Raw genomic sequence first — 12,800 nt, forward strand, 5'->3', positions numbered from 1 at the left:
CCACAAACGATAGTTCTAAGAGTGCAAAATCCTAGGTTGAAGTCAGTAGTGACGATTTCATAACAAAAGCGATAGTTGAAGCCTTTAACTTCCTCGTTATCAACATAGACCTCACGGAACATTCTCCACATTGACCTAATTGGTAGGTCCGATGGAAGATACTTGCTATGTGGAGTCTCGAAGTATAACAAAAGGTAATAATAACATAAAATTTGCATTTTTACATATAAAACTTGGTCTGTACAACTGAAGTTAATTTATAGTAAGGATATCAGGCACAGAAAATATAATTATATGGAATTTAATGTCATATTTTAACGGACCAATTCAAATTGTAAGAGATTTACACATAAATAAAGTATGTAGGCCTATAATGGAGTTTTTTGCGTTTGGTCGTCTGGTTATTTGAAATATTAGTATTACAATGCTTTTCTTATCCCGGCCATATTGTCCCTCAGTACACTTGAAGCTCAGAGTGTGCTGTCGTATTAGCTATTAACAAAGTCAGTTCTTTTATCAAACCGATTGTCATCTCGCCTCTCTCGTCTTGCAGCTCCATTGGCAAAATAAAATGCTAGACTCTCCGAGTGTATTCTGAGAATGCTACGGGATGTATAACAACATACTTTCATTTTGTCACCAGTGTTGAGTGGTACTTAAGTAAATAAATTAGTGAAATCAAAGTGAACTAGAAATTAGAATATAAATGGAAAACTTGGTTTAGTTTAGAGAGTTACATACTGGCATTCAGCGGGCAGAACAGAAGAGACAATGACCATATAAAGTCAGCAAGTTCCACATAAGCGGGCGCTGTCGATTCAGCCGTCAGGGCATCGCCCGACCGGCTCACGTGTTTCTCAGTTGTCGCATGTGAGCAAAGGCCCTCGCCTACATTCCAAGAGCCAATGACCGACGTTAAGAAGATTCTTCGAGAAGCTTTTCAACGTGACGGAAGAGGCAATGACCGGCTCACGTGTTTCTCAGTCGTCACATGAGATCAGAGGCCCCCGCCTACATTCCAAGAGCCAATGACCCAGGTCAAGAAGATTCTTCGAGAAGCTTTTCAACGTGACAGAAGAGGCAATGGCCGTGAAGTCGTTCACCTCCAGTGAACTGAAGTGAATAAATACGCGAGACGCGGTGGGCCCGAGAGTTGAAGACAGTTGAAGACAGATGAAGACAGATGAAGACAGATGAAGACAGAGGAAGACAGATGAAGATGGGGACGAAGACGAAGACGGAGACGGGAACGGAGACGAAGACGAGAGACGAAGGAAGAAAAGAAGAGTAGCAGTAGTGTTCAGTCAGTTTCGCTGCTGAAGACCGTCATGCAAGAAGAGACTGCATCATGCACAGACGCACCAAGTCCGCCGCTGTAATGGAATAGCAAGCAGCAGCCACGGCGCCAGAAGACAGAAGTAAAAAGGTATTTGAAGTCTGGTTTTTACATACCCGGGTGACTCGTGAGGACGGGAAGGAGACGGCCTCACATCAGTAGTTACCTGTGAGCTTGGATGAAGACCTGACAGCCGAAGACTGGCAAGCGGGAGTCCGTGGTTCGAGTTCGGGACACTGGCCTTCCCCCGCCGCGCCGCTCCGCTGGTCGACGCACAACACACGCGGCCGCTTAGAGAAGAGAAACACTGGGACGCCACATTCAAGGTATCACCATCTGATGCACAACGTCGTTCGCAATAATTAAACGGGCCGCCTCGCGCTGCGCGTCTCCGGTCAGCTGGGCGAGACGGCGACACGAGATACACACCGCTACGCGTAATCAGACGCCGCCGCCGCCGCCGCCGCCGCCGCTGCCGCAGCAGAAGGCTACGCAAACGACACGGCTGCCGCTCTCCGAACCAGAACATCCCGTAAGATACATTTGTATAAATCTTCAATAAAAGTTATCTTATGTAAAAATGATGTTTCATCCGACCTCATACCCGAGCCAAGGAAGAACCCACCCTGCCCACATGTTATTAAGAGATAAAAGTTAATTTATTTAATATTTTCACCCTGACAGAATGCTTTAGAATGCTCATCCTGACAATTGACAGCATCAAAAGAGAAAACCCAGTTACATTGAGTGATAGAACTGTCACATTTAGTAACACAACTGTTACATTTGATATCAGAAGCCGTTCTAGTTGTTACATTTGGTGTCAGAGAAAAAACCCTTGGCTCAATATGAGGTGTGAATGACAGTCACTAAAGGTCCACAGTTAGTATTGTTTAATGTGTGAAAGGATAGAGGTTTGCATAGCAGTCGTAATATTTTCTTTATTTCGAAGTGTATTTTCTCTCATAATTTTAAGAGTTTGTCGAAAATATTTAAACATCTTTTAAATTCAGTATAGGAAGATTGTGTAACTAACAGTTTGTAAAATGATGACACGAAATCGTACAAAGTCAGAGTCAGCACCACAAGCGGTTTCTACTGATGAAGCTATTCAGAGCTTAGTTAATCAAATAGCACAGCTTAAAAATGATAATAATGCATTATTTAAACAGTTGAGTGAGGTTAGGCAAACCAGTTCAATCCTTCCCACCCTAGATTCCTCAGCAGTAGCCTTAGTAACTCCTTTTTCAGGTAAACCTGGCGAGGACATAACAGCCTTTTTTGATGATTTAGTAGCAGCTGCAAAGTTAGGACCATGGTCAGATGAACAGCTCTTACAAATTACAAAGTTAAGATTGACAGGAGAGGCTAAAGCACACGTCTTATACCATGAAGAATTACGGAATGCTCCAACATTTGAGGAATTGAAGAAACGATTGCTTAAACGTTTTTTCAAAAACAGAACAGCTGTAGATTTTATAGGGAACAATTAAACACTATCACTCAGAGGCAAAACGAGTCGTTAGAAAGCTTTGTAGATAGGATTAGAAAAGTTAATATTAACACCTATCAGTTGACAAGTAGTGATGAAGCAAATAAGGTTATTTTACAAGAGGCGGAAGATAGAGCTCTGGATACATTTTTACGTGGGTTACCACCTGAAACGTCCCGTCGTGTCAGGGCAGAGTTTCCTAAAAATTTAGCAGAAGCTGTATCTGTGGCGACAGCTTTTGAAGAAATTGACATTGCCACCAGATACAAGGAGAAGCGAAATATATTTTCAGCAGGAGTACGATGTTTTAGGTGCGATCGACACGGACATATAGCAAAAAATTGCAGACAACCTCAATGCACTAATTGTCAAAGAATAGGTCACACATTCAAGGAATGCAGGTCTAAGAAAGTTTTTGGAAATGGAAATCAGTTAAACTCAAACGGGAATGTCGGAGCCGCCGCCAGGCGTTCCCAATAAAATTTCATGCCATTAAGGCGAATGTGAAGGCGGAATGCTGGTTATCTGCTACCATACAGGATAAAGAGGCAAGGATACTGGTGGATACAGGCGCAAACGTGTCAATAGTAAGTAATGAATGTATTGGAAAAAAGAAATATGACCCTCCAAGGTATAGATTGAGTGGAGTAGGAGGAGGCACAGTGAAGTCATTAGGATGTACATCACTGATTTTCTATATTCACGGTGTACAATTTCAAGAAGATGTAGAAGTGGTAACAAAGGTAACTGACGGGTACGACGCGATCCTAGGGTTGGATTTCCTGAATAAACATCACGCTAAAATCGACCTCAGACAGCAAACTGTAGAACTTAGCGGAATAGTGTTTCAGCTAGGTGACACCGCTGCAAAGGGCCCTCTGCCGCAAGATTTCCCTAACCGGAAGGCGAAATCAACTATACTGCGTGCAACGTCCTTGAAGGTTGATTCGCGGGATCAGATACCATCTGGCTCAGGAAAACTTCTCTGGATGACCGTTGACCACGAAGTACCTACAGATACAGTGTGTCTAATAGAGCCTTTAGAGGAAAATGAGGAATTAGATGTATCACATTGTTTTGTACGTAGGAGTGTTGTACGGGTTCAAGACGTTGAGGGAGAAAGAAAAGTACCGGTACATATTGACAATTTCGGAGTGGAGGACAAAGAGTTGCATAAGGGAATATTAGTGGCTACAGTCAGTACTTTTGAAGAAGATGATTTCATTTGGTCAGATATTACTGATGGTCAGAAACCAGACGCCTACAAAACCGCATTGCGCCAGAAGATTGAGCATTTGAAAGGAAAGGATAGAGACACGATAGAAGCAGTTTTAGTTGAGTTCCAAGATTTATTTAATGCAGAAGGTCCATTGCCAGCAACAGACATCACACAGCATAGGATCCCAACAGGAAATAGCCCCCCAGTTTATAGGAAGCCTTATAGAGTTGCGCATCACTTACAGCCAGTACTGGATGAATTTATAGCACAGCATCTAAAAGATGGAATTATAGAATATTCTGATTCGCCTTATAATTCAAATATCGTAATTATTCCAAAGAAGTCTCCCGACGGTACGAAACGATATAGATTTTGTTGTGACTACAGACACCTTAACAAACAAACTACCTCAGATGTTTATCCTCTCCCCAACATTACAGATATCATTGACAGTTTGGGTAACAGTAAATACTTTTCAACAATTGATCTACGTAGCGGATATCATCAATTGGATGTTGCACCTGAAGATAGGCATAAAACAGCATTTTCTACCCCTGGAGGCCATTGGCAATTTAAAAGAATGCCTTTCGGTTTGAAGAATGCACCAGCAACTTTTCAAAGACTACTCGATGGAATATTGCGAGGACTCAAAACTCAGCAATGTTGTGTATATCTAGACGATATTATTGTATTCTCCAGAGACATTAATGAACATGCTGTGCGTCTGCGTAATGTTTTTCAGAGACTTAGAAAAGCTAAATTAACATTAAATATGGAAAAATGTAGTTTTGCATTGACAGAGGTTACATACCTAGGGCATGTCATTAGTGAAAAAGGAATTAAAACAGATCCTCGATTAATTTCGGCAGTTAAGGACTTCCCAACACCACAACGCGTTAAGGAAGTACAAAGTTTCATTGGTCTCGCATCGTATTACCGAAAATATGTTCAAAATTTTGCTGAAATTGCCCGACCCTTAACCCAATTATTGAAAAAGGGTGCAAAATTTCATTGGTCTTAAGATTGTGAATCTGCATTTCAAACCCTTAAAGATAAGTTAACACACAGTCCTGTATTAGCCTACCCAGATTACAATAAAGAATTTATTTTATCCTGTGACGCAAGTGGTCATTCAGTAGGAGTTGTTTTGAGTCAGAATATTAATGGCGCGGAACACCCCATAGCCTATGCTTCGAGACAACTAACAACAGCAGAAAGAAATTATTCCACAACGGAGAAAGAATTGTTAAGTGTTATATATGGTATCAAATACTTTAAATGCTACTTGTATGGTAGGAAATTCAAGGTCATTACACACCACGCAGCTTTAAAATGGTTGCTTGGATTAAAGGATCCATCTAGTCGTCTTACCCGTTGGGCCCTATGTCTTTCCGAAATGGATTTCGAAGTTATCCATACACCAGGCAAAAAACACACGAATGCAGATTGCCTAAGTCGGAAAATAGCACTTTTGGAAGCAACAGGCCGAGATACTGAGGACTGGAGAAAGGCACAAGATGAGGATACAGAATGTAAAAAATACGCAACTCAAAAACGATTTTGCTTTGAAGATGGTGTATTATGCCGTAATACAAAACTTGGACCGCGAATTGTTGTTCCCCAACACCTTAGACAAGAAATAATGGCAGAGGCCCACGATCATATCCTTGCAGGACACGGAGGACAGCGGACAACCGAAAGACGAGTAGCAGAGCGATTTTGGTGGCAAACCAGAAAGCAGGATGTTGCGCAGTACGTTCGTAATTGCATTGCGTGCGCACAACGAGCTGAACTTTCTCGTTCAAAAATACCCTTACAGAGGCTCCCCGAGGCTTCATGTCCATTTCAAATCTGCGGAGTCGATCTCTACGGGCCATTTCATAAAACACCTGCTGGTAATAAGTATGTTCTTACAATTACCGATCACTTTTCACGCTATCTAGCTATGGTGAGTCTCCCAGATCAGCAAGCAAATACAGTTGCCCAAGCTTTAGTTAACAACTGGATACTTAAATTTGGAGTACCTGAAGCTATTATCACAGATCAGGGATCTAATTTTATGTCTGAATTAATGAAACAGCTATGCCACTTATTAAAAATACGCAAATTACGCACAACTCCATTACACCCTCAGTGCAACGGACGCACAGAAAGAGTTCATCGGACAATTGGCAAGATGCTTAGTTATTATATTAACGAACAAGATTCTAATTGGGATACGTATTTACCAATAATCGTGTCGGTATACAACGCCAAAACGCATGAAGCAACTGGCATGTCACCTTATGAAGTGGTCTATGGGAAAAAAAGGCCGTCCCCTTTTGATGTAATCAGGCAGAAAAACGGAAAAGTTGGAGAAACAGTAAGAGATTTCAGTCGAATGATGAAGGATGTATGGAAAAAGGTTCAAAAATCTAATACAAAGGCTTTGGAACGACAGGAAAGATTAGGTAATACCCAAGCTAAATATCCAAATTACAAAATCGGTCAGTGGGTTATGCTTTCAACTCCTTACATAGCGAAAGGAAAAACGAAGAAATTTGTAACAAACTACAGAGGTCCTTATCAAATTATTGAGATCACGTCACCAGTCAACGTTAAATTGCAACTGCCCACCCGAACTACCATTGTCCATGCAAGTCGTTTAAAACCTTTTAAGGGCGCTCCAGATGTAATTCCTTCAACAATAGTGTCTGCTTTTCCGAAGGGTGGAGGAAGTTCCCGTAAAGGAAAAAGAGTGGCCACGCCGGCACAACATACAGACATGGCACCATACAATCTTCGACCAAGAGTGCGAATGTCCTAGTTGAATCTTAGTAGACTGTGGACAGTATACATATGTAAATAATTAATAAATGATAATGGTTTATTTTTTTAAGAAAGAAAAGTTGAACGTAGAAACATGTAGATCTTGTAGTTAACAATGTATTCCTCTTTTCTTTATTTTTGTTTTTACTAGGTTGGTAGGTTCATAACCATGTTGTTTGCTTTTTTCAGAAAACGCCATGCAAGCATTTCCTACACAAAACCTATCCTACCTCAATGACTCCCTTGACAGTTCCCTTCTGAAGTCATAAACTCACAGCAAGGCAAAATTGATGCCAATGTTATGATGCAACATGTCTTAAAATTAAAAGGTGAACACAAAACTAAAATTATAATGCTAGGAACGGGTAAATCTGCAACCTTTGTGTTGGTGTTTCTGCTTTGTACAGCTTCCTTTTATTTAAGACGAAAAAATAAGCCAAATAATAATATACCACTTCATCAAATCCCTGTTAACTGGATACCACACTCTTAACTGGTGTACTTCAGCAGTTACTTTTGAGCATTAATGTATTAATTTTGTTTATTGTACTTCATTCTTTATTAAACAGTCTCTTGTTAACATAAACAATACTGTAGAATATATATTCTCGCATTAGTATAGGGTAGATTAAACAGCTGTTGCTCAGTAATTTTCTAAGTGCACAATTTATTTTTGGTTTATTCATTGTCATCAAGATATGTTACACTTATTACAACCATTTATGTAAGAACTATGTGATTCATGACCGTACAGTGCTTTTGTAAAGTGATAAAGTATTTTCCACGTACTTAATGTGAAGCGTGTGTAATCTTGTAACTCGAGAGTTTTCAGTGTTTGTGCTTTTGGCGTGTGAAGAGTGGAGGAATGTTGAGTGGTAAATTCGAGGGCGAATTTCTCCGAAGGGTGGAGGAATGTTGAGTGGTACTTAAGTAAATAAATTAGTGAAATCAAAGTGAACTGGAAATTAGAATATAAATGGAAAACTTGGTTTAGTTTAGAGAGTTACATACTGGCATTCAGCGGGCAGAACAGAAGAGACAATGACCATATGAAGTCAGCAAGTTCCACATAAGCGGGCGCTGTCGATTCAGCCGTCAGGGCATCGCCCGACCGGCTCACGTGTTTCTCAGTTGTCGCATGTGAGCAAAGGCCCTCGCCTACATTCCAAGAGCCAATGACCGACGTTAAGAAGATTCTTCGAGAAGCTTCTCAACGTGACAGAAGAGGCAATGACCGGCTCACGTGTTTCTCAGTCGTCACATGCGATCAGAGGCCCCCGCCTACATTCCAAGAGCCAATGACCCAGGTCAAGAAGATTCTTCGAGAAGCTTTTCAACGTGACAGAAGAGGCAATGACCGGCTCACGTGTTTCTCAGTCGTCACATGCGATCAGAGGCCCCCGCCTACATTCCAAGAGCCAATGACCCAGGTCAAGAAGATTCTTCGAGAAGCTTTTCAACGTGACAGAAGAGGTAATGGCCGTGAAGTCGTTCACCTCCAGTGAACTGAAGTGAATAAATACGCGAGACGCGGTGGGCCCGAGAGTTGAAGACAGTTGAAGACAGATGAAGACAGATGAAGACAGATGAAGACAGATGAAGGCAGATGAAGACAGAGGAAGACAGATGAAGATGGGGACGAAGACGAAGACGGAGACGGGAACGGAGATGAAGACGAGAGACGAAGGAAGAAAAGAAGAGTAGCAGTAGTGTTCAGTCAGTTTCGCTGCTGAAGACCGTCATGCAAGAAGAGACTGTATCATGCACAGACGCACCAAGTCCGCCACTGTAATGGAATAGCAAGCAGCAGCTGCAGCGCCAGAAGACAGAAGTAAAAAGGTATTTGAAGTCTGGTTTTTACATACCCGGGTGACTCGTGAGGACGGGAAGGAGACGGCCTCACATCAGTAGTTACCTGTGAGCTGGGATGAAGACCTGACAGCCGAAGACTGGCAAGCGGGAGTCCGTGGTTCGAATTCGGGACACTGGCCTTCCCCCGCCGCGCCGCTCCGCTGGTCGACGCACAACACACGCGGCCGCTTAGAGAAGAGAAACACTGGGACGCCACATTCAAGGTATCACCATCCGATGCACAACGTCGCTCGCAATAATTAAACGGGCCACCTCGTGCTGCGCGTCTCCGGTCAGCTGGGCGAGACGGCGACACGAGATACACACCGCTACGCGTAATCAGACGCTGCCGCCGCCGCCGCCGCCGCCGCCGCTGCCGCAGCAGAAGGCTACGCAAACGACACGGCTGCCGCTCTCCGAACCAGAACATCCCGTAAGATACATTTGTATAAATCTTCAATAAAAGTTATCTTATGTAAAAATGATGTTTCATTCGACCTCATACCCGAGCCAAGGAAGAACCCACCCTGCCCACATGTTATTAGGAGAGAAAAGTTAATTTATTTAATATTTTCACCCTGACAGAATGCTTTAGAATGCTCATTCTGACAATTGACAGCATCAAAAGAGAAAACCCAGTTACATTGAGTGACAGAACTGTCACATTTAGTAACACAACTGTTACATTTGATATCAGAAGCCGTTCTAGTTGTTACACCAGCACAATTTGAATAAAATACTCTGTAGAAAACTTTCGTCGTTCTTGATCTTGTCCTCTATGTCTCTCACTTCTCTTGACGATTACAGCATTAATAACGAAATTATCTTCATCTACCTTAGATTTCAATTCATAATCATTCTATAATTAGGAGCTTGTAAGGTAGCTGCCCTGCAACCCCCATCCTTACGTTTGCACGAAATCTGCGCTTAGTCACCGCCACTCACACAGCTCCGCACATTTTCTTTATTTTTTTGTCCTTTCGACAGTTCAGGCTGCCTTTTTCTAGCGTGTAGACGCGGTACTTGTTTAACGTAAACGAGAAATTTCGACATGTTTGAGGAAATAACACGCGAACTCCTAACCTCAACAAAATGTAGCGGCCAGTATTGCTGGGTGATCACATGCTAAAAGCTAGATTTACTTGGAAACAGAAATAGCTAGGAGATGCGTCACATTGGAAATAACTACCTTTTACTCATGAACTTTATACAGTGATTTACGTCGTTTTAGGAATTTAACTATGACTACAACGTAAAGTGGTCAACGGCCTTGCCGCAGTGGTAACACCGGTTACCGTCAGATCACCGATGTTAAGCGATGTCGGGTTGGGCTAGCACTTGGATGGGTGACCATCCAGCCTGCCGAGTGCTGTTGGCAAACGGGGTGCACTCAGCCCTCGCCAGGCAGACTGAGGAGCTACTTGACTGAGAAGTAGCGGCTCCTGTCTCGGAATCCGACGTAGGGCCGGGAGAGCGGTTTGCTGACCGCATGTCCCTCCATACCCGCATCCAGTGACGCCTGCGGGCTGAGGATGACACAGAGGTCCGTACCGCTAGGTCCGCCAGGGCCTGTGGACGGAGCTTACGTTTCACGTACATACGTACGTTTGCAACATAAACTAGCTTATAACGAACATTGTGCCATGGCTAACTCACAAAATAACGAAAATGGAGTTGCGTCACTTTGGAAATATGCTCTTTAGTTCGATACATTAACATTATAGGCGTCCCTTAGCTTTAAGAGGATATGCCCGGAATTTAAGATTCTGTGTTTTACCAACACTACGCAAAAAATAATTTTTATATTTAATATAGGTCTAATCTAGTTGCAGGGAATGATACCTCTCGGTGGGGTATAAAGTTACTTCCTCAAAGACACGAGGGCATAATTAAATCATGGAACTATTGTTGGTGCTGGAATTTTATTGGATGATATCGACCAGTTTGCAAATGAATTTCGGAAAATGTGCAATAATATTAATTTCACAACCGAGTATCATGAGGATAACACCATTAATTTTTTTTGAAACTTTTCCATTAATCTGAATGTCCGCCCCCGATAGCTGAATGGTTGCCGGCACGGTAGCTCAGCGTGTTCGGTCAGAGGGTTAGCTGCCCTCTGTAATAAAAAAAACTGAGAGAATGGATCAACGAACAACCTGAACGGGTGTCATCGGACGTCCGCCACGAACAAATTCAACGAACAATATAGAACAAAATGAGCCCGCACCGTAGCTCAGCGTGTTCGGTCAAAGAGCAGGTTGGCCTCTGTAATAAAAAACTGAGTGCAAGGATCGAACTTGAACGAATGTCATGTGTCGTCCGAAACGACCAAACACAACGATCAACAACGAACAAAATGAAAAAAATAAAATAAAAGAGTGATCAGCGTGACGGATCGTCAGTCCTCGGGGCCCGGGTTCGATTCCCCAGGGACTGGGTGTTGTGCTGTCCTCATCATCAACCTATCATCGTCCTCGACTGCAGGTCGCAGAAGTGGCGTCAAATTGAAAGACCGGCACTCGGCGAACGGACTGCCCGACGGGGGGGTCCTAGCCATACGAATAAATAAATGAATAAATTGCTCTGAATCACACACATTTTTGAAGCTTATCGTAAGCCTACCTCTTCCGATGTCATTATTCCTGACCTTTCATGTCATTTTGAGCAATACAAAAAAGGCTTCCTCCGTGTTGCAATAAAAGAGCTCAAACTATCACTGCAGGACGAAGTAGAAAGGGAACTTAACTGGTTACAAAATACAGGGTGAGTCAAACAAGTCTTTACAACTTGGGAATGACATGGAAATTTATTGAGATAACTTACAGAATCGGTAGCTGTGTTATTTTGTTGGAAACAACCTCAAATCTGATTCACGTAATGCATCAGCACCCCATTCCACCACGATGAGCGCAAGCGCAGTGCGTTGTTAAAATGGCTGCTTTCACTGGTACAGAGTATGCTCAATGTGTGTTTTGGTTTCATGAAACTAACTCTGCAACAACCGTTCAGGCTAAATTTCCCATCGAATACGCCAAAGAACCTCCAAGCATACCTACAATTTACTCTTGGCACAGAACTTTGATAAACTTCGTTACGCTCCATTCGCTGAAACCAGTTTGGGAAGAAATTGATTATCTTTGGGGTCCTTGCCGCATTAGAAATGGTAGTCACATTGAACGAAAACGGATCTTGATGCTTTTATGTGAAACTTGACGTTGTTTGCTACAAAATGACACAGCTACCGATTCTGTAAGTTATCTCAATAAATTTCCATGTCATTCCTATGTTGTAAAGACATAGTGGTCAGAGCCATTCGAACCATTTTGTTAATACGAAAGCGCTCATGGCGTAGCGACCAAGGCACTTGGCTGGACAGCAGAGAACCTGTGTCGGGTTTCCAGTTGCATCCTCAAAGCCATCTTTGTTTTTCCGATAGAAAGTGGCATGAATAGAAGGGTTAATAAGGTAAGCAAATCAATAAAGAATAATATCAAAGTAGCCAAACGACGTTCGGAAACAACTTCGGTTAGATGGATTGGTACAGAATTAAATATTCTAGCCTCGTTCTTTGAAAAGAATTCCAAGTAAGATTGCTGCAAAGACGAGCATTCGACACACGTTATTGCGTAAGGGAGAAAACTTAAGCCTTGTCGCAGTAGGTAGTGTACATAAAACAACGCATTTGTAAACGGCGTACCATTCCATCGCAGCGTCTGTAAAATTATTGCCTAAAGTTCTCTCCTGCTTACAGGAAACTAATGTTTAATTTTGGTCCTCGGCGTATAGAAGAATTGAGTCGTTTAACCGAGTCGTCGTAAAATGTTTACTTCACTTGCTCCAGACCTGGGAAATAGAAGGATTCAAGTTACAAAACATATCTGAGGACATTATAAAGCCATACGTTCCTGATAACATGTTTTATCTGATACTGGACTCCCTTGGTGGTCAAACTAACATCGTCCTGATGATAGCGTGCTTATAGTTGACGAGTGTCAATCGTCTTGCAAGGCAGAGCGAAACTGCACACGTTTGTTGCAGCCATGTGATGTTTATTTTTATCGCTTAGTTCAAAAGTTTGTCTCCAGTCTTCA

The sequence above is a fragment of the Schistocerca serialis genome, chromosome 1 (assembly GCF_023864345.2).
Source record: "Schistocerca serialis cubense isolate TAMUIC-IGC-003099 chromosome 1, iqSchSeri2.2, whole genome shotgun sequence".
Taxonomy (NCBI): domain Eukaryota; kingdom Metazoa; phylum Arthropoda; class Insecta; order Orthoptera; family Acrididae; genus Schistocerca; species Schistocerca serialis.